This window comes from Pinus tabuliformis, chromosome 9 (assembly GCF_031772625.1).
Source record: "Pinus tabuliformis cultivar Carrire ecotype Pingquan chromosome 9, CPIR1, whole genome shotgun sequence".
NCBI classification, from domain to species: domain Eukaryota; kingdom Viridiplantae; phylum Streptophyta; class Pinopsida; order Pinales; family Pinaceae; genus Pinus; species Pinus tabuliformis.
In genome coordinates this window covers 50,689,788-50,713,103 of record NC_142307.1, presented here as the reverse complement: position 1 = coordinate 50,713,103, position 23,316 = coordinate 50,689,788, and the positions used below count along the sequence as shown (strand labels likewise).

General features: G+C 39.3%; 1 pseudogene; it reads left to right on the top strand.

Annotated features, from left to right (window-relative positions):
* The first annotated feature begins 990 nt into the window (after window positions 1-990).
* On the top strand, window positions 991-23,277 carry LOC149147074 (peroxisomal 2,4-dienoyl-CoA reductase [(3E)-enoyl-CoA-producing] pseudogene; annotated as a pseudogene).
* Window positions 23,278-23,316: the final 39 nt, after the last annotated feature.

The following is a 23,316-nucleotide window of genomic DNA, read 5'->3' as shown; positions in this document are numbered from 1 at the left end:
AATGTCAAAGCCAACACTGGCTACCTGCGCTGAGCGAGAGTTGACATGTGGCAAGTTCATTCCACAAGGTGTCAAAACCCAGGAAGCTTCCAAAATCTTCCTCAATGACACTTGCCTCAGTGAATTCGACTGGTGATGAGTAAGAGGTTCCAAATCTCCAAGTGGAAGCAAGAACCTCCAAGTGGAATCAAGAACTGACAGAGGGAGAGGACACTAGTCAGATCTCAAGCTGACTCATCCTCTCTCCAAACATCTATATATGGATCTCTCCTCCATGAGATCTAGAGGCTGGAATTTTGTTATTGCAAAGAATTGTTGTTGGTTTGAGATCAGAATCATTGGGTGCTTAATGCTTTGAAGGGAGGTGAAGATAGGAATTCCATTTTGCTGGGAAGGAGATGCTGGATTGGAGCCCTCTGGGTTGTATCTCTTCCTGAACCTTGTTATTCATCAATAAAGCTATCTTGGTTTCTCCTATATACTGGTGTATCTTTGATGTATGATTGCATTAGTATGTTTAGTTTACTTCTAATCCTGAACTAGTTATGAATATGAATCTATGTCTTGTGTAGTGTTCTTCTCTTGTGATCTTGCAGAAACCTGTTGAAGCTGGGTGAGCGAGAAGGCAAGTAGCTGGGAACTCTCCAAGAGAAGAGAAACTAGATCGAGGGACAAACGGAAGACACCGGTTAGTCCATCCATCTCTCCTCATTCTTAATTCATAAAGGAAGAATACTAGAATAGCTGTCTTTGTTTGTTGCTAAGGCACTGTCACACCTTAGGTGGATAGGATCGTCCTGCATAGGCATTTTTCCCCACAACACGTCTCCTAATACTATTATTTAGTTTAACATTGAATAAATACCACCCATAGATCTATTCTAAAACCCAAAGAATACAACCATTCTGAATAAAAGAAAAAGGAAAATAAAGGCGGCTAAGACATAGGTCTCAACACTAACTACTACTTTACGAAAAACCTCCTTGGAGATGGTTTGGGAAGGCACATCAGAGGAATTTGAGGAATTGGATCAATATGCACAGGCGTATGCTTCTGCCAATGTAGACAAAGCAGCAAAAGTCTGATAATTTATCAGACAGAAAGTTGAAGAAATACAGCAGCTGGAACAACATTCCTCGCAGACTCAAGCACAAATGCAAGCTCAATTTTCTTTGGTTAGAGGCCACTATGAGTATGAAATCAAACAGAGGGATGGAAAGAGATGAAAATTGCAAGTAAAGATAAAGCAAACTAAGGAAAAATCTTTGGACCTTCTTAAGTTTAAGCATGAAGCTCATGAGTTAAAGAAACAACTTCAACATGAGTAGCAACTTCTCTGTAGTAAACTAAGCACAATACAAGCTTAAAAAAATTGGTCAGTTTTTTTCTTAATGATGTGATTGATGTTGAAATACAATATGATGAAACCAAGAGGGAGCTCAATGATATTTTTCAATGGAAAGACGATCCAAAAAGGTTATTTCCAAAGCTGCTTAGGATTAATGAAATCCAAAAGTATAAGGTGCTTCATGTTTGGAAGAATAATATATGCTTGGTTAAGGAATTGGTAAAAGATGTTGAAAGACTTTCTAATTATGTTTTTCGATATAGCATTCAATTACTTAAAGAGGAAAAAATATTACCAAGTGATTCAGAGGAGACTCTCCCAGAAGCAGAAATATTAAAAGAAAAATGGAAAAATGACATGGTAGAGTTCCGTAATAGGATTGAACAATTGTCAAAGGTAAATTTCGAGTTAACCTAGGGATTTCTTGTCAAACGTCATGGTTACCTTCAAGTAACCAAGGTCGTCATTGAATAGGTAACTGTTACACAAAAATATCGTCACCATGATTATTTGCAGTCAATATGGGTCTATCATCACTTGTACTGTCCTCCTAAGCAAGTATCAGACCTCAGCTCTTCAAATCAAGCTTTGGAAATGGGAGAAAGACATTAAAAATCAATGTAACTCTGGTTCCACACTTTCTCTCACTCTCACCTGTAGTCCCGCACCTTCTGTGTACAAAATCTGCGGACCTGCCCGCTCTGTCCCTAACGGTGTAGGTGCGGACCCCTGTGAAAGTCAAAAGGCGCAAGTTTTATCTTAAAAAACTCACTTTGGGTTAATTCTAGAGGTTTCTAGAAGGAATTTTGACATGGATTGTTCGCTCTGAGGTGGTTCATGCATCCCAAAAGAGAAGGAGCTAATCCCTTGATGAGAGGAGCTATCCCTTTGAAGGAGGGCTTTATCCCTTTGAAGGAGGACCTAGTAACCTCCCTCCATTGCACTATAAATACAGGCATTGGGCTGGTTGCTGAGGAGGTTAGAAGCTGAACATTTTTTAGGGTAAATGCTGGTGAAATCAAGACTTCCTAGTTGAGCTTAAGAGGAGAGATCACATACCTTTTTGGCTTCATTGGGGAGTGAGTGAAACTTGTCAAAGTAGAGGAGACTTCTTGCTGGACCCTGGGAGGAGCTTGTACAGCGTCAAGGAAAAGGTTGTAAAGTTCTTCTTCTTTTGAATTAATACAATCAAACTCATTTTTCTCAACAAGTAACTTATGTTATTTGTTTCATGGACTCCTTGACTTTCATGTTAAATATGTTTTATGCAATTGGCTTTTCAGGTGCTATTTAATTTGTTTGCCATGTTTGTGTTTGCAGATTCGCGACAAAGGAGCTCATTTGGATCGAAGAAGCGAGGGCATCCACAAGCTTGCGTTGGACCTAAGGTAGGCCCTAAAAACACTTGTTTGCTATTGTTTATCAAAGCATATTTAGAGAAAGATAGTGTCTGGTTGGTTTGCTTGTCATTAGGTCTTCTTTAGATTCTAGGAAGGTCTATCTTGTCCGCAAGATCGACTTATTCCGTGTGACAAAATGGCGACCATACTGGGGACTTGATTGTTTTCCTTGTTTTTACTTTGACCTGAGAAACTGTGTTTTTGTTTCTGTTTTTGGCTTGTTGTGTGTAAAATTGGGTAGAGTTTGTAGATCCAGGATTATTTTTCGTTTTTCATAGCTTTGGGAGAGGACCGCACCCTAGCCGTTTGACACAGTGCGTACTTACCCGCAGCTTGGCTTTTAGCACAGAGCGGGACCGCACCTGTGCCAACTGTGGGCCTACGGACCCTGTCAAAATTTTGAAAACCCTAAGATTTCCTCTGTTAGTCAGCTTAGTTTGTGTTTAGAAATTGTTATCCATTGCCCAGACCTGCATATAACTTGTCAGAAGCTTTCCTTGGATTGATTTCGTTAGTGTTAGGGTTTTAGGTGAAATTCCTAGGAGTTTTGCTTGTTGGGTTTGTTTTTCATTTTGGTTGTGTAGTGGCTCTGAGCTTAGAAGCTGTAGGGACTTCAGATCACCTTAGTGTCTACCAGCCTTCTTATGAGTCTGACCATTTATGAAATCTCCCCTTGTTTGAGGAATCCGCTTTGAGTTTTCTCTTTACAAAACTTGGAAAGGCTTGTGTTTGAAAGTTTGGATTTTCATTTTCAAAAAGAAAACAAAATTGGTTGTTCTTGACTTATTTGTGATTCTGCATAAATTGGTCCTTAGCTTACATCTAGCTAAGTAAAACATCCTTAAAAAAGACTTTTAGTAGGCTTTGACTTCAAATAGGTTTTTATAGTTTTTAGATCTCAAAGTTAGTCATTTTCATAGTTTTGAGTGTTTTACTTAAAAAATATAAAAATCTCTTTTGAAAAAAGTTTGTTTTGTAGTGATTGAGTGCTTTGAAATGAAAAAGGGAAATTTTTGTGAAATAACTAGTTGTCTCGTTTTGAGTGCATTGGAAAAGGACAAAAACTCTTCTTTTAATTTGTTGAATTGAGAAAGATTTGTGTTTACAAAGTATTTGCATTCTCAAACTCTTTCTTAGTTTAGAAGTTCATCGAAGAGAAAAAGATTGTTTAAATCATCTTAGGTTCATTTTTAGTGATTTTGAGTCGAGTCTTCATACCACGAGTTTCATCTCCGCACCTTTGGACTTAAACAAAAACCACTAAAATTAATGCTTAAAGTAAAATTCACCTAGTAACGTTTTTATTTCTAGGGCTCTGATACACCAACTTAGCTTAGGCTAGTGTCTTGGAGTAGGAGAGTAATTAACTCTCCAAGATAGTAAAAACAAACAAGTAGCTGTATCTTGTGGTAGGGAAGAAATCCAATTGTTGCATTTATGCTCTAGGAAAGCTCCTCTTAAAGGAGAAGCACGAGATCGTGTCCGAACCAGTGTGGGAATCAATCCTTCCTCATTGGGAACGACGCCAGATATTCACGTATTAAAAAGGGTAAACCTCGGATTAACCACTGTCGAGGAGCCTGGGGTCACTTGTTGGTAAACCTTGGACTATGTCAAGGAGCCTTCAAGGGGATTGAGCTTGCTACTCTGCCCTTGCGTGCGTATCAGATCGTAGACTGTTCCCCCAGGTATATTTGTCTCAGTTGGTAACCTTAGTGGCCATATTCTTTAGGACTCTTCCTGAGGTGACAGTGGTGGGAAGATCCCACTGTACCTGGAGCAGACGTCGGCTAGACTCACTTGGATTTTCTGGGGGGTTCTCTTCACTCGAGACGGTTAAGTGGAGGAACTTGTGCCAGTCTATTCATTAAGCAGGTTGCCGGGGTAACTGTTCCAACCACCATTTCTATATTGAACTCTGCGACGTTGGATTTCATCACCAACTAGTGTTTTTGGTACGGAAAGTTACTGTTTCTGTGTGTTTGATCTCCTAGATTCTTTAGGCGTGTGATTCAAATTTGTTTGGTTCTTTAGAGACTTTAGGTGCTTTTCATTGAGATTTTACTTTGTTTGCGTGTGAAGTAGTTAAAATTTTTCAACTGTGGCTGAATTACCAAGACAGTATCGTAGACTTCGGGGCCAATCTCCTGAGTTTGTAAACGTGGCTGAGTTACTGAGGAAGTCCCGTAGACTTCGGGGCCAACCTCCTGAGGAAGCACCGAGCCAGCTCGAAGGCTTGAAAGTCCTCGTAACTCCTAGAGACAGTAGAGTTGGGTCACCTGAGGAAGGAGAATCTTCTTTGATAGTACATCCTGATTTTCAACCGTTAGTAGCAGAGTATAATCCACAGTCAGTGTCTGTTTCCGAAATTGCTGGTAGTTTTTCATCTACTAGTGATATAGGTGAAGAACCCGAAATATCCGAGCCTGAAAGTGAATTTGCTGCTACTCCGACATCGGGGTTTGTTTCTCCAACTTCTAGTGGTCCTGGTTCACCTAGGGTAGAAAGAGTAATCACCCAAGATCTTCCTTCTGGACTTATTACTATTGAAGAACTTGCTCTGGAAGCAGAAGTAGGCATCCCTATCCCTGAAAATCAACATGTTATTGAGCTAAGGGAGCGTGAATCAATTTTTTACAGTCCACCTAGGAGAAGTTCTTGGTATCTTTCTTTGACTAATTTTCTAGAAAACTCAGGGTTAAGTTTTTCACCACCTCGTGCTCCTTATCACCCAACACCTAGAGGTTATTATACTCCCGTCAATATGGCAGGACAGTCATCCATGTTTACTCAATCGCCAGAATCTTTTTTGTATGGCGGTCCTTCTGTTCCCTCCGGGTATCAGTCACTTTCTGGTACTTTTTCGGGTGCATCTCCTCAACCCATTGAGCAAGGGTTATTAACTGGAAACAATGGTACTAAGCTGTTGAGCGTTGAAGACATTCTTATGATGTCAGGTTCTATTCCCAATCCTCAACCTCAAGGTGGCCAGTTACCGCCTGGGGGGCAGCCTCAATTAACGCTTGGGGGGCAACCTCAAGGTACACAGTTTGCATCTGGGGGGCAACCTCAAGGACAGTACATACCTATGGGACAGTACGTTCCTCAAGGTCAACCCCAGACTCAATATGTACCCCAAGGTCAACCCCAGTATCAATTTATACCTCAAGGTCAACCCCAGTATCAGTATGTGCCTCAAGGGTATCAACCCCAAGGTCAATACTCGAACCAAGGTTTCCAACCACCCTCCGGTCAAACGTATGTTCAAGGAACGGGAAATGTACCTTTCAATTATCAATCCTACCCTCAACCTGGTTATGGTCCTCAGTATTCTCAACCAGTTATGGGTCAGTACCCCGGAATGAATATAGTGTGGGATCCATCGCAAGCTCAACAGGTATTGCAGCCAAGTGTACAGTTGTCATCTCAAACTGGACAACCCCTAGTTTCTGGTTCACCCCAGCAACCAGTCCAGTCTAACATTCAAACTTCTGTACCTTCGGTAGTTTCTCAGCCTGGGCCCAGTACACCTCGTACTCCGCCTCAAACGACTGCTACAACTGCCGCAACATCTGTTCAATCTACCCCACCTACTTCTGGAGTATCGACAGCTCCGGTTTCTACTGTTCCCGTATCTACTCCTCAGACATTTTTACCACCGTCTGGATCTACGATTCAAACTTCGGTTCAGATGCCTGTAGGACAACCTAGTTTAAGTACGGTTGTCACAAGTCAACCACAATTCACTTATCAACCCTACCAGGGACAGTACCAATTCGGTCTTGCTATGCAGCAGCCAGTTTATCAGTATCAACCGTACCCTGGGTACACTTATCAACAACCTCAACAACCCCAGTACGGTCCGGTTAATCCTGGTTTTCTGGGAGGATACAATATCCCGAACGCAATTCCTATTCCTATTTATCCCGGATATCCTCCTCCTGGGGCTGGTCTCATGACCCAGAGTTTTAGGGATCCTAATCGGCAGTTACCGTTTATCGCAACTTTGGACTTACCTGACTTGTCGCGCCTAACAAACGATCCCATTAATTATCTTCCGTTTTGGCCGCCAATGCCGAATAAGTTACCCAGTGACATTCCCAAGTTTGAAGGTAAATCAGGAGAGGACCCGTCGAACCATGTGATGACTTACCACCTCTGGTGCGCGTCTAACTCCATTTCAGATGATTCGATCCGTCTTAGACTTTTCCAGCGCACTCTAATTGGTCTCGCGGCCAAGTGGTACATTGAGTTACCGCGAGGCACTTTTTATAATTTTAGTCAGTTAGCTACCTCGTTTTTAACTCATTTTCAGTTGCCAGTCCGATATGACAATGGCACGGAATTGTTAACTTCGCTAAAACAATCAACATCCACTTACATTTCATATCATATTCATGAGTGGAGACGTCGACAACGTTTAGTGAAGGTATTTATTCCGGATCAGATCTTGGCTGAGTGGTTTGTAAAATCTTTGTTGCCAAAGATCACTGAAGATGTTGCTAAAGCCAGAGTTGTTACTGAGGAGCAAGTAATTTCTCAAGCACAGTACCTTGACTTGGTCTATACTCAGTCAGGTACGTTACACGAAAAAATCCCCGATCTTCCCAAGAAAAATCAAATCGCTACAACTCTTTCGGGATCTCATGCCACCGATGGTATGATTGGTACGGTTAACACTAAAAGTAAGAAGAATTCTTCCAAGAATTCTTCCCCTATCATAACCTTGCCTGATTCCCCAACAGGAGATTCTTCTGCAGAGATTTCCGCCGATATTCACGTTGTAGAATCATCTACAGCCAAATCAAAATCTGGTGGGAAGAAGAAAGGAAAGAAGAAGAATAAAACGGACAAAAGTTCAAAGGAGAAACCTGAAAAGGCGGAATCCAATGATGAAAAGCGCAAACCTCGTTATCCTTGTCTCATTTGTGACGATGAACATTTTACAAGAGACTGCCCTTATCGTGCAGAGGTTGCGAAGATTGTCAAGGGTTCCCAAACTCCTACTGATTTGAAGGATCCTTTTCTGGCTCAAGACAGTAAGATGATAGGTTCATCCTCGAATGCCAATGAAGAACCCATATAGATGATGTCCCATGTTAGGATTGCGACTCGATCGCAAGATTATGGTAGTAAGAGTCCTGTTGATGGTAAAGAAGCAAAATCTTCTCATTCTAATCCATCAACCTCAGCTCCCAGTTTTGATCCACTACAAATCGAGAAACCTAATCCAGACTTGGTAATCAAACCGCCCGCCAAGGGTATACTTCGAAAGTCAGCTTTCAATCCACATGCGAGAGCGGCTCAGAATTATAACATTGTTGAGGATTTAATTGTTTCATCCTCAGCAATGTCGACTTTGGAAGTGCTGCAATCATGCCCAGCACAACGTAAATTACTTTTGTCGGCTATAGGAGCTGTTGATGTTCAGGACTCGAACCTAATGATTTTCGATCTAGAAAATAGTACACCGCGTTTACCTCATCAAATGGCTTTCCAGATTCCAGTGATAGTCAAAAACAGGCCTATTCATCGGACTGTAATTGATGAGGGAGCCTCAACGTGTATTATGTCGATACAGTGTTGGAGATCGCTTGGTTCTCCTTCACTAAATCAATCCCCGACGATTCTAAAGGCCTTTGATGGCCGTGGGTTTCATCCTTTTGGCATTCTACAGGATTTGCCTATAGGGGTTGAAGGAAAAACCGTTAGTCTATATGTGGAGGTGGTTGATGCCCCTCTAGATTACAACCTTCTCTTGGGTCGAAGTTGGTCTTACGCTATGACAGCGGTCGTTTCATCGGTCTTTCGAGTAATAAAGTTTCCACATAATGGAAAGATCGTAACAATAGACCAACTGGCTTACTTTTCATCCGACCCAGCCTCTTCGGAGAGTATTCAGCATGTTGGTAAAACGACTATCCCATATAAGGATGTTGGAGTAGGACTAGTTAAAGATGCCGGTTTACTGGGAACTTTTCCTTTTCCTCTGATCAACGCATCATCTTCATTTGCAACCATTCATATGATTACATCAGACACCATTGTTTATGATGATCCTTGGATTGTCCCTTCTGAATCTGAGATAGACTCATTTGGTAATGCCATGCCTTTGAGTCCATATGAAATTGCCTATGAAGCCGTGCAGTCGTTTGCTGACCCCTGTTCAACTGAAAATGACTTAATGAATGTGGTCCGTGAGAAATCACTTTTCACATCAACCTCGGATTTAACCACATTTTCTGAACTTGTTCACTCTGATGAGAAAATTCGTGAAATCCTATGTGTAGATGATTTACCATGGGAAGATCTCCATCACAGATCTTCGTTTTTACCTGAGGATGATCGTTTTGAAAATGATTTCTCATCAATTTTTACAACTGAATATGTCAAGGAACCTCAGAATCCAATGAAACATCCTGATTCAGAGTTAAATTTGGGAAACATCTCTCGAACTATTCCTATTGACATTTCGGTTAAGCCCGGAATTGTTGAAAACATTCATATAGGTGCCTCATGTATAGATGACAAAATTCAAATATATAAGGCCCTATTTCAAGAATTCCGCGACGTGTTTGCCTGGTCCTATGAGGAAATGCCAGGAATTGATCCCGCGATTGTTGTTCATGAGATCAAGACTTACCCGGACACTAAACCCGTCCGGCAACATTTGCGTCAGATTCACCCACGAAAAGCTGCTACAATTAAAGCAGAAGTTGAAAAATTATTGAAAGCAGGTTTCATTTATCCGATCCCGTTAACGGATTGGGTATCGAATATTGTTCCAGTTAACAAAAAGCAAGGAACAATAAGAATATGCATCGACTATAGGGACATTAATCGAGCCTGTCCAAAGGACAATTACCCAACTCCCTATATCGATCAAATCATTGATGATTGTGCCGGCAGCGAACTATTCTCCTTCATGGACGGTTTTTCCAGATACAATCAAATCAATATTCTACCTGCCGATCAACCAAAAACGGCTTTCATTTGTCCATGGGGGACATTTGCTTATTGCAAGTTACCTTTTGGGCTTAAGAATGCCGGAGCAACTTTTCAAAGGGCGATGTCTTATGCATTTCATGACATCAAGCACATTGTGCAACCCTATCTCGATGATTTTCCTGCTCATTCATTACATCGATCTGATCACCTCGTCCATTTATGAGCAATCTTTATGAGGTGTAGGCATTATCGTATTCGGTTGAATCCACACAAATGTTTCTTCTGTATAGAAACGGGTCGATTGCTGGGGTTTGTAGTTTCGAAAGCCGGCATTCGCGTCGATCCCTCGAAGGTCGAAGCTATCATCAAATTGCCTCCTCCTTCGAGTCTTCGCCAACTCCAAAGTTTGCAGGGGAAAGCAAACTTTTTACGACGATTCATTCCTAACTACGCCGAGGTTACAAAGGGTTTCACCCGGTTGTTGAAACAGAACACTCCATTCTATTGGGATGAGATAGCTCATAAATCTTTTGATGCACTCAAACACGCGTTGACCCATGCACCGTTGTTGCATCCTCCCAACTACAACCAGGATTACTTCTTGTATCTTGTCGCCTCTCATTCCACCATTGGAATGGTCTTAGTTCAGGAAGATGAATTCGGAACGGAACATGTGATATATTACCTTAGTCGAACGTTAAATCCAACTGAGCTAAAATACTCACATGTGGAGAAATTGGCATTGGCAGCCGTTCAAGCTGTCCAACGTTTTCGTCACTACATTCTACTATGTAAAACTACGGTAATTTTGGATTGCAACCCTATGATCTACATTTTGACCAAGCAATTGCTAGGGGGCAAGTACTCTAAATGGATCGTTATCCTGCAGGAGTTCGACTTGGAATTTGAGAAATCTAAGTCTAAGAAATCTTTAGTTTTTGCGGAGTTAATGTGTGACTTCCCACGTGCTGACACGGAAACTGTGGCGGAGGAGCCCATTGCGGACGAATCCTTGTTTCTAATCAGCACTTTAGATCCGTGGTATGGGGATATCATCGTTTATCTCCATACCCAATCCTTTCGGCCAGAAATTTCAAGGTCAGAACGTCGGAAAATTCGATTCCAGTCCCAACAATATAGGATTATTGGAGATACTCTTTATCGCCGTGGGGCAGACTCTGTCTTTCGACGTTGCTTAACTCACGAGGAAGCTGAAAGGGTTTTAAATGACTGTCACTCTGGAGCGTGTGGCGGTCATATGTCTGGGTTTGCCACAGCCCAAAAGATATTGTGCGTTGGCTACTTCTGGCCGTCTTTATTTAAAGATTGTATTACGGCGGCCAGAAAATGCCACAATTGCCAAATTTTTTATCGTAAGATGTGCGCTCCACCTGCTCCTCTCCACCCTATAATTGTCGTTGGTCCTTTTGCCAAATGGGGTATCGATTTTATTACATGTAACCCTTCACTCGGCCGGGGGGCATGCGTATATCATCCTTGCGGTAGATTATTTTACTAAGTGGGCCGAGGCGATGCATACATTTGAGGCAGACGGCAAGACAGCTGCAATTTTCGTGTTCAATCATATAATTGCTAGGTTTGGTGTCCTGCAAGCAATAATCACTGATCATGGGCGCCATTTTCGAAACGTTATGATGACCGAACTTACAGGCCAGCTTGGTTTACGTCACGATAGTTCAACCCCTTATTATCCACAAGCGAATGGTCTGGTTGAATCCATCAACAAAGTTTTAGTTATCATGATCTGACGAATCATTGGGATTCATCGGTCGAATTGGCACAACATGCTATTTTCAGCGCTTTGGGCGTACTGAACTTTAGTAAAAACATCAACAGGGTTCACTCCTTTCCAACTAGTCTATGGTTTAGAAGCTGTGTTACCCATTGAATGCGAAATCCCGTCACTGCAAATGGCCATTGAGTTACTTCCAGCCACTTCTGAAGAGGAAAAGCGTTTGTTATACTTGGCTCAATTAGATGAGAATCGACGTGATGCTGCATTGGCGATCGAGATTCACGCAAAACGAATGAAAGCTCAGTATGATCGAAATGTGACCCCTCGAAATTTTTCGGAAGGAGATCTAGTCTTAGTTTATGATCAAGCTAATGATAAATTAGGCGGTGGAAAATTCGTTCTTATGTGGCATGGTCCCTATGTTGCCAAGCGAAAGCTAGCCAAAGGGGCCTATGAATTGGTAGACTTTGACGGGGACTCTTTGGGTAAACCTAGAAATGGCCTTTACTTGAAGAGGTATTATGCTTAAAAGAATGGGTATGGAGATTTTTAGTTAGGATAGTTTTTCTTTCTAGCTGGTGTGTTTTAGTTTAAACAAGTGTGCTTAGCTTAGAGAGTGTTTTTTTCGTCATTATTCCTGCTTATCTTGGTTTTACTCTTGATATTGCAGATGTCGATGCGTCTCCGAACATACATTGGTTTCGCTGATGGTGCTTGTCGTAATACATGAAACATCTCTTCCGCAGCTTGGGTTATCTATTCGCCCTCTGACGAGTTAGTATCTATGCATGGGGTAAGCCTCAGTCAAACAACGAACAACATTGCCGAGTATAGTGCAGTGATTGAGTTATTATCTGAATCTATTTCATTTGGGATTCGGAGTTTGATAGTGAGGTTAGATTCTGAACTCGTTGTATTACAACTTAATAGAGTGTATGCCATTAGAAATCCAGTGTTATTGAGATTATTTTTGAGAGTGTGTCTCTTGGAACATGAATTTGATTATATTGAATATCAGCAATATCCAAGGTCTTTAAATACATTAGCAGATGCAATTGCTTCTCGAATGTTAAATAGACATTTGCAATAATCATACATGTAAATTTAAAACCATTCCATAACATGATTTACAAGATAAGCCGGTAATACTGATATATATATATATAGGAGTGTGTCAAAAATACATCGTCCTCGATCATAGGTTGAAAAATACCTTATGATCGGCAAAAATGATAAGTACAAAAAACAAAAATGTCACATGTGCCCACAATAGGCGATCATCCTATCACTGGTGATGATCTCTATAAGAAACCACTGCACGGGCCACCTTGCAAAGGAACCTCCTAAAAGGTCCCGGGACCCCAATCACATAGCGTTGAAGTCGACGAGGAATGTCATCTATAGTGGTCTCAGGAATATCTCCTGTCAAGTGCTCGAGATGACCCTCCAACTCGGCCAAAACCTCTGCTGATTCGTCCTGTGGGGCTGGCGCGGGTGCAACTGGTTGCTTCCTCTCGTAAGGCCGGAGAGCGGCTGGTCGCTGTGGACCCACATCTGCATTTGAAATTTTTTACTATCAATTTTGAGATGATGGAAAAATAACAAAAAAAATTAAAATAGAAAAAATGTTGAAAAGAATTTTACCTGACTCGTCCCACTGCTCTCCTGGTGGAAGAACCATGTCTGGGTCACCATGAAAATCTATCCCAGCGTAAGGGAAGTCCTGAATAGAAAAGACCTAATTTTCCAGCCATTGGAAATACTCAGGTTTGAATCGAGCAACCTCTGTCCTCTCGTCCGGGTGACGGGCCATAACTGCGACCCATCGCATCAGTTTGGGCTCTCGAGGAAGCCCAGCTCCAACAGTAAAGTGTTGTGGGATCAGCATAGGAACCCTCTCCAGGCCAAAACTCACAATCAAAGCCCCATAACCAAAGGTCTTTAGTCGTCCGTTCTTGGCCCTGATCAGTTGGCCTTTCGCATTGGCCAACACGACATCGCACTAGTTGAAGATGGTGCCTCGAAAGCAATCAACTGCCATACGCATCTGGGACCCAGTGGCAATATGTAATGCGGCAGCTCCACAAAGTCTGGTGACAGTGAATGCAATCACCATGAGCTTAGGACGGGATATGGTCTTTATGTCTATCCCTTTGTCTCTAGCCTGGTTGTTGCAGTACTCTAGCCTGAGGCTATCGACAGACTGGCCACCTGCCCTAGCCCCAAACAGAGTCAAGTCTTCGCCTCTCTTAGGCAAACCAGTCAAGAAATATATGTCTGTCAGCTCGATTTCGAGCTGGTGGCCACCGATGAAAAATCACTGGTCTTGTACGCTCCATCTGTCAACCATCCACTGTAAGAAATCCACCTGAGCCCTCATGCCAGGAATGGCCCAGAATTTGTACAAGCCGCATGCCCTCAAAGCATCAAGTGAAGGCTGATGATTCCATGCGGCAGCATCTACGTCCTCATGCTCTCGTTCACGGCAATCTAGCATGATGTACTCTCTGCATCAAGCATAAAGACAAATTAAATTGTTAGAAATTATTTTGTTTGGTCCATTTTTGAGAATTTTTGGGTTAAAAACCCTTGCGACGGGGACCGCACCCTCCGGATTAGACACAGTGCGTGGGACCGCACTTTGTCTACATGGAAGGTGCGGACCCCGAGCTTTTTCCCAATGGAGAAAAATTCGAGGTCCGCAGGCCCGCAATGGTAAACCTGCGGGCCCCCGTGCGCGGGTTTTGTGCCTAAAAACCCTCCCAAAAATGAAATAAATGACTAAAACAAAAAATTAAACGGTTAAAAATGAAGAGTGGGATGATGTGGATTACCTGGAGAAGACGGCGTTCGATTCCAACGGTTGGATGTCCGCAATCTTCACGGGAAGTTTTCTGAGCAAAAGCACTATTTTCTCACCAAAACTCAAATGGTAAAAATGAATTGACAAAGGCCCTTTTTATAAGTTTTTTGAGTAAATAAATTGCAAATTTGTTTATGTTTCACTTTGAAAAGGTATTTTTGCGACATTTTTATCCATCTCAAACAAGTATGAGTAATGTTTGTGTTTTTGTGCAGAATAACGGATTATTCAAGTGAAATCTATCATTTTCGATGAAAAACATTTAGAGTCACCTTTAAGCTCTTTTTTGACTCCTGAAACATGAAAAGATTGCCAAGTGTTTCTTTTAAACTCGTTAAAACGGAATTAAAAGACGGTCCACTTACAGCTCTTTTCCGACCGTAAAAACATGGAAAGATTGCCGGATTTTTATCGTTTCAAATTCGATATTGGTTATAAAACGACGTGTCATTGATCGCTTTTTTACTTTTCGGGTCAAGGGCACTAATGACGAGAAGTACTCCTTGGTCGTAAAAGATCAAGCGGTTCTCTCAAGTATTATTTTATACTTTTTCGGGCTTGGGAGACACAAATTTACGAAAAAGGTCAACCCTGGAGTCTTCTTAAGTTTTTCAGACTCTCTAAAATTGAAAAACGCCGAGTTTCTCCTATACTGGACTCGTTAAAATTTCATAGTAAAGGACCTGCTCAATTAAAAACAGGAACGAACCACTCCTTCTTAAGGTTCGAATTTAAACTAAGTTGGACTCATCCGAAGGATGAGCTTATAATCAAGCAAATGTTATCCTCCTCAAGCTTGTCAAAAAATAAAGAGGTACTTGCCAGAAATGGTGGGGGAAAAGAGAGAAAAATGAATCTGTTTGTCATACTTTGTAACCACTCTTGAACACGACACTTTTATTCACCTGGGTTGGGAAATCCTTTGCCTAACAGTTGATCAAACCACATTGAAAGTCTTCAGCCGGTTTCTGGGTATTAACTTTGGGTCAATTGTCACCAAGCCATCTGTCGTGTCGTTATGTGTTCAAGAGGTCACTGCCAATAAGCCATTCATCTGCAAAATATCTGTCATCCATTTTGACCATCCCTGAGTCAGTCCTTGCAACTAAATTTCTTCAACTTGATCTATGATTTCGTGTTGTGGGCTTGCCTACGACAAATCGCTTTCTATCGACATCAGCTCATTATCTAGAAAGATGATCTAGGAATCGTCAGTACCTTGAGATCTGCATGCCTCAATGGCAGGTTTCTCACCTTTGACGACAGTTTTCATCATTGACTTTCGATCAAAGGATTCCGTGACATGTTCGACATCAACACATTTATTCGCATCTCATGGATTGTACTGGGTACTTCGAGAGCCATTGACATCATTGGTGGTTTCTCTCACACTTGTTAATAGTTTACATCATTGACTGGTAATCAAGTGGTTTCTACCATGTTCGACATCAACACATTCATTCGCATGGATAGAATCGTATTGTTTCGGGAAGTAGAAATGAAGACCCTGGATCTAACTTCCACAATCCAGGCTGCGAGGAATTTTGTATTCATTATCTGATGGACTATTCATAAACAGATAGTTGCGTCCATACTGTGTCCACCTGAGTCTATACTTGTGATGTTTTACAAGATCATTCCTGTATCAGAGCAGTAGTTAGTTTTTTCTAGTCAGTTTTGATCTGAGTATGGGAATGCCTACCTCAACGATGATATGATCTCATATATATATCTTGCATTGAATGTTTTTTATAGGTTCCAACCGGGCTCTCCACAAGATGATCCTCGAAATGATAAAGTACTTCACTCTTCCTAAATGATAAGAAATCCTCATCTACTACAGACTTCGCACTTTAGGGGGCAATCTATTACACAAAAATATTGTCACCATGATTATTTGCAGTCAGTATGGGTCTATCATCACTTGTACTGTCCTCCTAAGCAAGTCTCAGACCTCAGCTCTTCAAATCAAGCTTTGGAAATGGGAGAAAGACATTAAAAATCAATGTAACTCTGGTTCCGCACTTTCTCTCACTCTCACCTGCGGTCCCGCACCTTCTGTGTACAAAATCTGCGGACCTGCCCGCTCTGTCCCTAACCGTGTAGGTGCGGACCCCTGTGAAAGTCAAAATGCGCAAGTTTTATCTTAAAAAACTCACTTTTGGGTTATTCTAGAGGTTTCTAGAAGGAATTTTGATGTGGATTGTTCGCTCTGAGGTGGTTCATGCATCCCAAAAGAGAAGGAGCTAATCCCTTGATGAGAGGAGCTATCCCTTTGAAGGAGGGCTTTATCCCTTTGAAGGAGGACCTAGTAACCTCCCTCCATTGAACTATAAATACAGGCATTGGGCTGGTTGCTGAGGAGGTTAGAAGCTGAACATTTTTTAGGGTAAATGCTGGTGAAATCAAGACTTCCTAGTTGAGCTTAAGAGGAGAGATCACATACCTTTTTGGCTTCATTGGGGAGTGAGTGAAACTTGTCAAAGTAGAGGAGACTTCTTGCTGGACCCTGGGAGGAGCTTGTACAGCGTCAAGGCAAAGGTTGTAAAGTTCTTCTTCTTTTGAATTAATAGAATCAAACTCATTTTTCTCAACAAGTATCTTATGTTATTTGTTTCATGGACTCCTTGACTTTCATGTTAAATATGTTTTATGCAATTGGCTTTTCAGGTGCTATTTAATTTGTTTGCCTTGTTTGTGTTTGCAGATTCGCGACAAAGGAGCTCATTTGGATCGAAGAAGCGAGGGCATCCACAAGCTTGCGTTGGACCTAAGGTAGGCCCTAAAAACACTTGTTTGCTATTGTTTATCAAAGCATATTTAGAGAAAGATAGTGTCTGGTTGGTTTGCTTGTCATTAGGTCTTCTTTAGATTCTAGGAAGGTCTATCTTGTCCGCAAGATCGACTTATTCCGTGTGACAGTAACTCAATTACCTCCATCCTTGCAAGCTTAGGTATTTAGCCAGTAAGTGAGAATTAGACCTCACTCACCTCCCAAGTGGGTTCATCTTCTAAAATTCTATAAGTAATGGCAAGCACCCATTGGCTCTTCATCAATAGCTGTCCTCCGAGTTGAAGAATTCATTTTGAGTTGTAACAATATGTCTATTTTCTTCCAATTTGTTTTTTTTAGTTGGGAGAATATCAAAGATGTAACTATCCTCTCTTTTTTGTTTGAAAAACTATTTAAACACTCCCGGGCTCAGAACTATGGGTTTTGAATTTTTGAAAGAAAAGGCCCTGTTGCACCTTTGTACAAGTCTCTTTTCTAATACAAGTTGGACCAATTTTGATTCCATGTCTCAGAGAAGCAAAACAAAATTGGCATTATTATTGATTTTTTCTTGTTTACGTTTTTTATTGGAATCAATTGAGTATATTCATATTTATGAGTGAAGGATTTAGTAGTTCACTTATGTCTTATTCTATCTTCCATTTGTAAACATAATTATTCGAGATTACATGTGATGTTGTTAATATAAAAATTCAATTAACTATTTAATTGAATTATTTATGATTTACAGTTTGCTTTAATTAAAATCTTTAACAAAGAAATTTATATTTATAAATATTGAGCTATATTTCATTTCACACATGCAATTACACCTGGGTTATATATTAAATGATATAATTTTGTTAGAGTTTATTTATTTTACTTTCTTGACTTTACTTAGAATCATTTTTTTGCTTGCTATATTTCTCTTTTCATTTATATATCCTTAAGCCTCCATCAATTGGAGCAAATTCCATACGGGTAACTAAACCTAATTTAAAACCAGTCGAAACCACCATTCCAAATGAAAAAAGAGTCTAATTTGGGGCTCTGACTAGGTGTTTTTCCAAATGTTGATAAGGTCATTTCAGGCCATCAACAAGTCCCCTGCAAATCTCCACAATATACCTAAAGAAACTCGCTCTAATACCAATATGATCCATAAACTACCGTGGATATTCCAGTTTATAGTTCATCACAACATATCTGATAAATTACACTTAAAAATCCAAAATCTACACTATGAGGGTTTATTTCTCTGTAGATTTTTGGATTTGTAAATTATTGTTTATTATATATGCATGGAAATTATAATTATTCAGAAAATATAGAATAGAGAAATAAAAAATCACAAACCACGAATGACACAAGATCTATCCTGGGAAACCCTTTAGGGAGAAAACTCAGCTGGAAGATGAAACCACTATGCTCTCTTTCTCTGAATAGAAAATGGTTGCAAGTACAAAGAAGTAAGGCCCGTGGACAACTATAATGCACTATTAATCTTTATGCACTCTCTCCTTATCCCTCTCTACTAATATTCTTGTCTATGGAACAAGATACACTCGAAAATAATGAAACCTCTTTTCCTCCTAGTGGCTTGGTTATAACACAGCCTGATAGCCTACTAGTGGTTAGGTTTGACTCATTCAACTCTTAAATAGAGTTACAATATGGAATATTATAGAGTATTATTCATCATGATCGTGTGGCTATCCAATTTTCAATTAAGAATGGTGGTTAATGTGCCACCCTCTCGAATTATGGTGGCCAAAACAAGAAGTTCAACTTCCGAGTGGCATAACTTTTGCATACAGACTCTGATTGAGGTGATTCTTGCATTGTTGGAAAGGTCTATGTGTGTAGAATATGAAAAATATGTGGTGCTAAAGATTAATTTTTTCCACCAAAAAATGTCTTTTGATGCCTCAAAATGATCTTGGAAGGTTCGAACCCCAATTTGCCAAACTAGGTCCTGCTAGTAAAAATGGTCCTATGAACTTATTCCTCCACTTTTTCCACTATGAAAGCATCAAAATGGATGAAAAAGAACATAATGATCTAGTTTGGATCATACATGAAGTGGCTAGAAGAATTTGTGGTAAGGGAAAGAAAGATCTAGTATGTAGGATAAAAGAGTCCCTATATAAACAATGTAAACTTTGAAATGGGAACTGATACTGTTACCCGTTTTGTAGAGGTGGCAAAAAAATGACCCAATTTTCAAAAGTGGTGATGCAGAATACACATGTTTTTTTTAGAACATGGTTTTTGGAACTTTAATTTTTTTCATGTGCATTAAGTTTTAGAATGGTAGTGAATGGTAGTGATTTTCATCCTGATTTTAAAAAGTGAGTATTCTGCATCACACCCTTTTTTTAAAAGACCTATTTTTTGACTTTAAATTTTCTAGTGTGTGAAATGTAAAAAATTATTTTCTAAATTTGATAGTTTTTGAAGTCGTCATTGTATTCATATTTTCTTGTTCTCTATCTTAATTTTTTTTTTTTTTTTAGTGGGGTTTTTATTGTTTTGCGTTTTTAAATTAGAAAGTCGATAGTTTGAATTTTAGATAATCTACATGTTTAGACATCCTTAATTAATTTTTCAATCCACATGAAATAATTGTTTCTAAAAAACAACATTTTTTAACAATGGACATAAAAAATAACCATTTTTAACATAAATATAACAAAAAAACTAAACGTTTTGATAATTTTTTGCTAGAATTAACATGTCAAAATCACATTTTTTATACAAAAATATTAACTAAAAATGGTCAAATAATAGTTTTTTTTATGAATTACATGTCAAAAAGATAATAATAACTACTTTTTTTTTTCAAAAAATAATGATTAACTTAAAAATCAATGCAGAAATCACATATTACCAATATTGAACATATAACAACCCTAATTGAGTGTTTATTCTTCTCATAAAATGTCAAAGTCAAAACATTGCAAAGCTTGATTTACAAGCATAACTTAAATTTAATCAACAATGTCACGTAATCCAAATTCTTCGTCCTCTAGAGTTTCATCATTGTCCTCTTCCACAATATTTTCTGTTTCATTTTGCTCATTTTCCTCTTCTAATGGGTCTTTGATGTCTGCAAATCTCCCAATATATGTCTTTCCAAACATTCCATGTAATGGTGGTTGGGGTTCCTTCGCCTTTTTTGCCACACGTGATTCACTAAAGTCCCCTTTCTTCAACCCAATTTCTTGCATTGCATCTCGAAGAAATTGAAGAGCATTAATTCTTCGCTGAATGAAATTGCATTGTAATGGATCTTTCTCAATTGTCGTTAGATCTAGCGAGGAGATTCGACGATTAAGGATATGTATGTAGGTCAAGCGATGTCTTCCTCCGCCGTTAGATTTAGCGAGGAGATTTGACGATTAAGGATATGTATGTAGGTCAAGGTGAGTGTTATCCTTTGAGTTTGTTGTGCTTCATGGTGGGAATCGGTGGATTTCGGGTGGACTACATGCTCGAGGGTTATCCCCCCGTTCAGAAACAAAAAGAAAATTTGCTCAGGGGGAGTTCCAGTACAGGTACCAGTTCCCATTGGTTGGGTAGAGAATCTTTCTATTCACTGTGGTTTTGCGGTAGGCCAAGTCATTTATTCATATAAGCGAATGAATGTTAAACATGTATTTTTGTTTTCTGATTTTTGTCTTTATTTTTTATGCTTGTGGTTATTCCAATGTATTAATGTTTTGTAATTTGAAAATTATGAAATCAAAAGAGGAATGTAATATTTCTTTGGGTTAGGTTAGTTATCGAGGTTAATAAACAAACTATAAGTCATTGAACCAAAGGGGAACAATCATAAACGCTAATTAATAGGCTTGAAGATTGCTGCAAGCCCTAGGTTAAGCCTGCATTATCCACAGACTAAACACACATACACACACACACATATAAGTACTCTTGAAAACATAAAAAAATGTGTAAATGAATGTGTAGATTGTTTTTAATACTAAGTGAATTTATTGTTCTAGATATTTCTATCTAACACACATAAACATAATATGTTGAATGAAGGCTTTCAAGCTATTTGAAAAGTATCAACTGTAACTAATATAATGTAATGAGAAAAATATCAGAGTCGAAGAAAGTAATACATGAGAGCTAAGAAAAATTGAAAGAAAAACTAATTTAAAATTAGTAATATTAGTAATATATGTCAAGCATACTATTATAGGATTTATCATTCACATGTGTTTCCTTCCAAGGTGTTTAATACCCAAAATGGTGAAACAAAATTTAGATGTGAGAACATAAGGGTTTTTCTTTATTTTTCTAATGAAAAATGAACAACCACCAAAGAAGATGTACAAGCAACATGCATAACATAATAGGTAACCTTTTACTATCCCTAGCAAAACATAATTAATTTTTTTTGCATCTAGTCGCCTGGGGATACCATAGTTCTCCACACAATGTACCCAGATATGATTTATAAAGCACTTGTACAATCGACAATTTGTATAGAAAACCATAAAAGGAATATACTACATAATTAAATCTCCACAGGTAACCTCAAAAGAGCATGTTCTAGTAATGTAAGTGTGAGCAGTCAAAGACTCGTTAAGAAGAAAGACAAACATTTCTAAAATGTATTTGGTGAGAGTTATAAACCCCAACTCGTAAGCTTTTCACGCCAAAAAGGGTTCTTGGTCAAAACATTAAGTTATGAAAATTAAAGAGAAATATAACCAATTAAAAATAATCCACTCAATTAAAATATAGCATCTATCTTATTTTTATTATACTTTATTAATATCCTAATTAAAACCGTAAAAAAATTAAATTACATTTATAATACAAAACCATGAGTACACACCTTGCCATAATTAGACAAATGCTCGGTGGAAGTTTGAGGCTTCATTTTAATGATTTCATGAAATATTTGTTTATAACTTGCACGGATACCTGTACCATGGATATAATATAGAATAAGCGCACCAATATAGAATAAGGGCATCTGCATTAGAATACTATAGACATGGATGGAAAAATATTATCATATAGTTTGTGAAGCCATATTATGTCTACTTGTACTTTTGTTTAAATTATTGTTGTGAAGCCATATTGTGTCTATTTTTACTTTTGTTTAAATTATTGTTTGGTACAATCAAATGAAGGTATTGAATATATCGATGAAATCATGGACAAAATGTCAATATTTGGGAGTTTGGTTTGTGACATACGATAGAACCCTAGAAATAGATTTATCAATTTAGGTGAATTTTGCCGCTATATCAATTGGATTTGGATAGTCACTCAATTGGATGGACGCCTAATAAATGAACTTTTTTTAGTAAATATTTTTGGAGGGTTGTAGGTCTAATTAGAATCAATACTCTTCTGCATTAAAATACTATAGAGCTGGATGGAAAAATATTTGCATATAGTTTGGGACGTCATATATGGCCTGATACAGGTGGAAGTACTTTTGTTTAGATTATTGTTCTTGTACAATTGTATAATGATATTGAATTTATATATGAAATCATCGACACAACGTTAAAATTGGGGAGTTTGGTTCAATTTAATATGTGACATACGATAACAGCCCTAGAAATAGATTTATCAATGTAGTTCGTGGATTTTGCTGCTATATGCTTTTGATCTTCGGTAAAGACCGTCGTCGAGGAAGCTACTGCAGCACTCCAAGCGCCAGGCATTCGGGCCATTGGAATTGAAGGAGATGTTCGCAAGATAGAGGATGCTGCTCGTGTTGTTGAAGTAACAGTAAAGCAGTTTGGAAGACTTGATATTCTTGTGAATGGTGCTGCGGGCAATTTTCTTTGTGCTGCAGAAGATTTATCACCAAATGGCTTCCGAACAGTATTGGATATTGACTCTGTTGGCACATTTACAATGTGCAATGCTGCATTGCAATATTTAAAGAAAGGTGGACTTGGAAAGTCTCCTTCAGAAGCTGGTGTTATTTTGAACATAAGTGCGACATTGCATTATACAGCAGGATGGTATCAAATTCATGTCTCTCCGCCCGCACAGGGCCACCCCCGGGCCGCCCCGCCCCTCGGGCGGGGCGGGGCGGCCCGGGGGTGGCGCTGCGCCGGCAATCGCATAAGATAAGTCGTGATTTGTGAATGGGCTGTAGCGATTCATTTATTGCTGAAATCGGTGAACACATATTGACCGCTACATAGAAATATTTCTTCAAGCGTTAGTGGCATACACCATCTAAA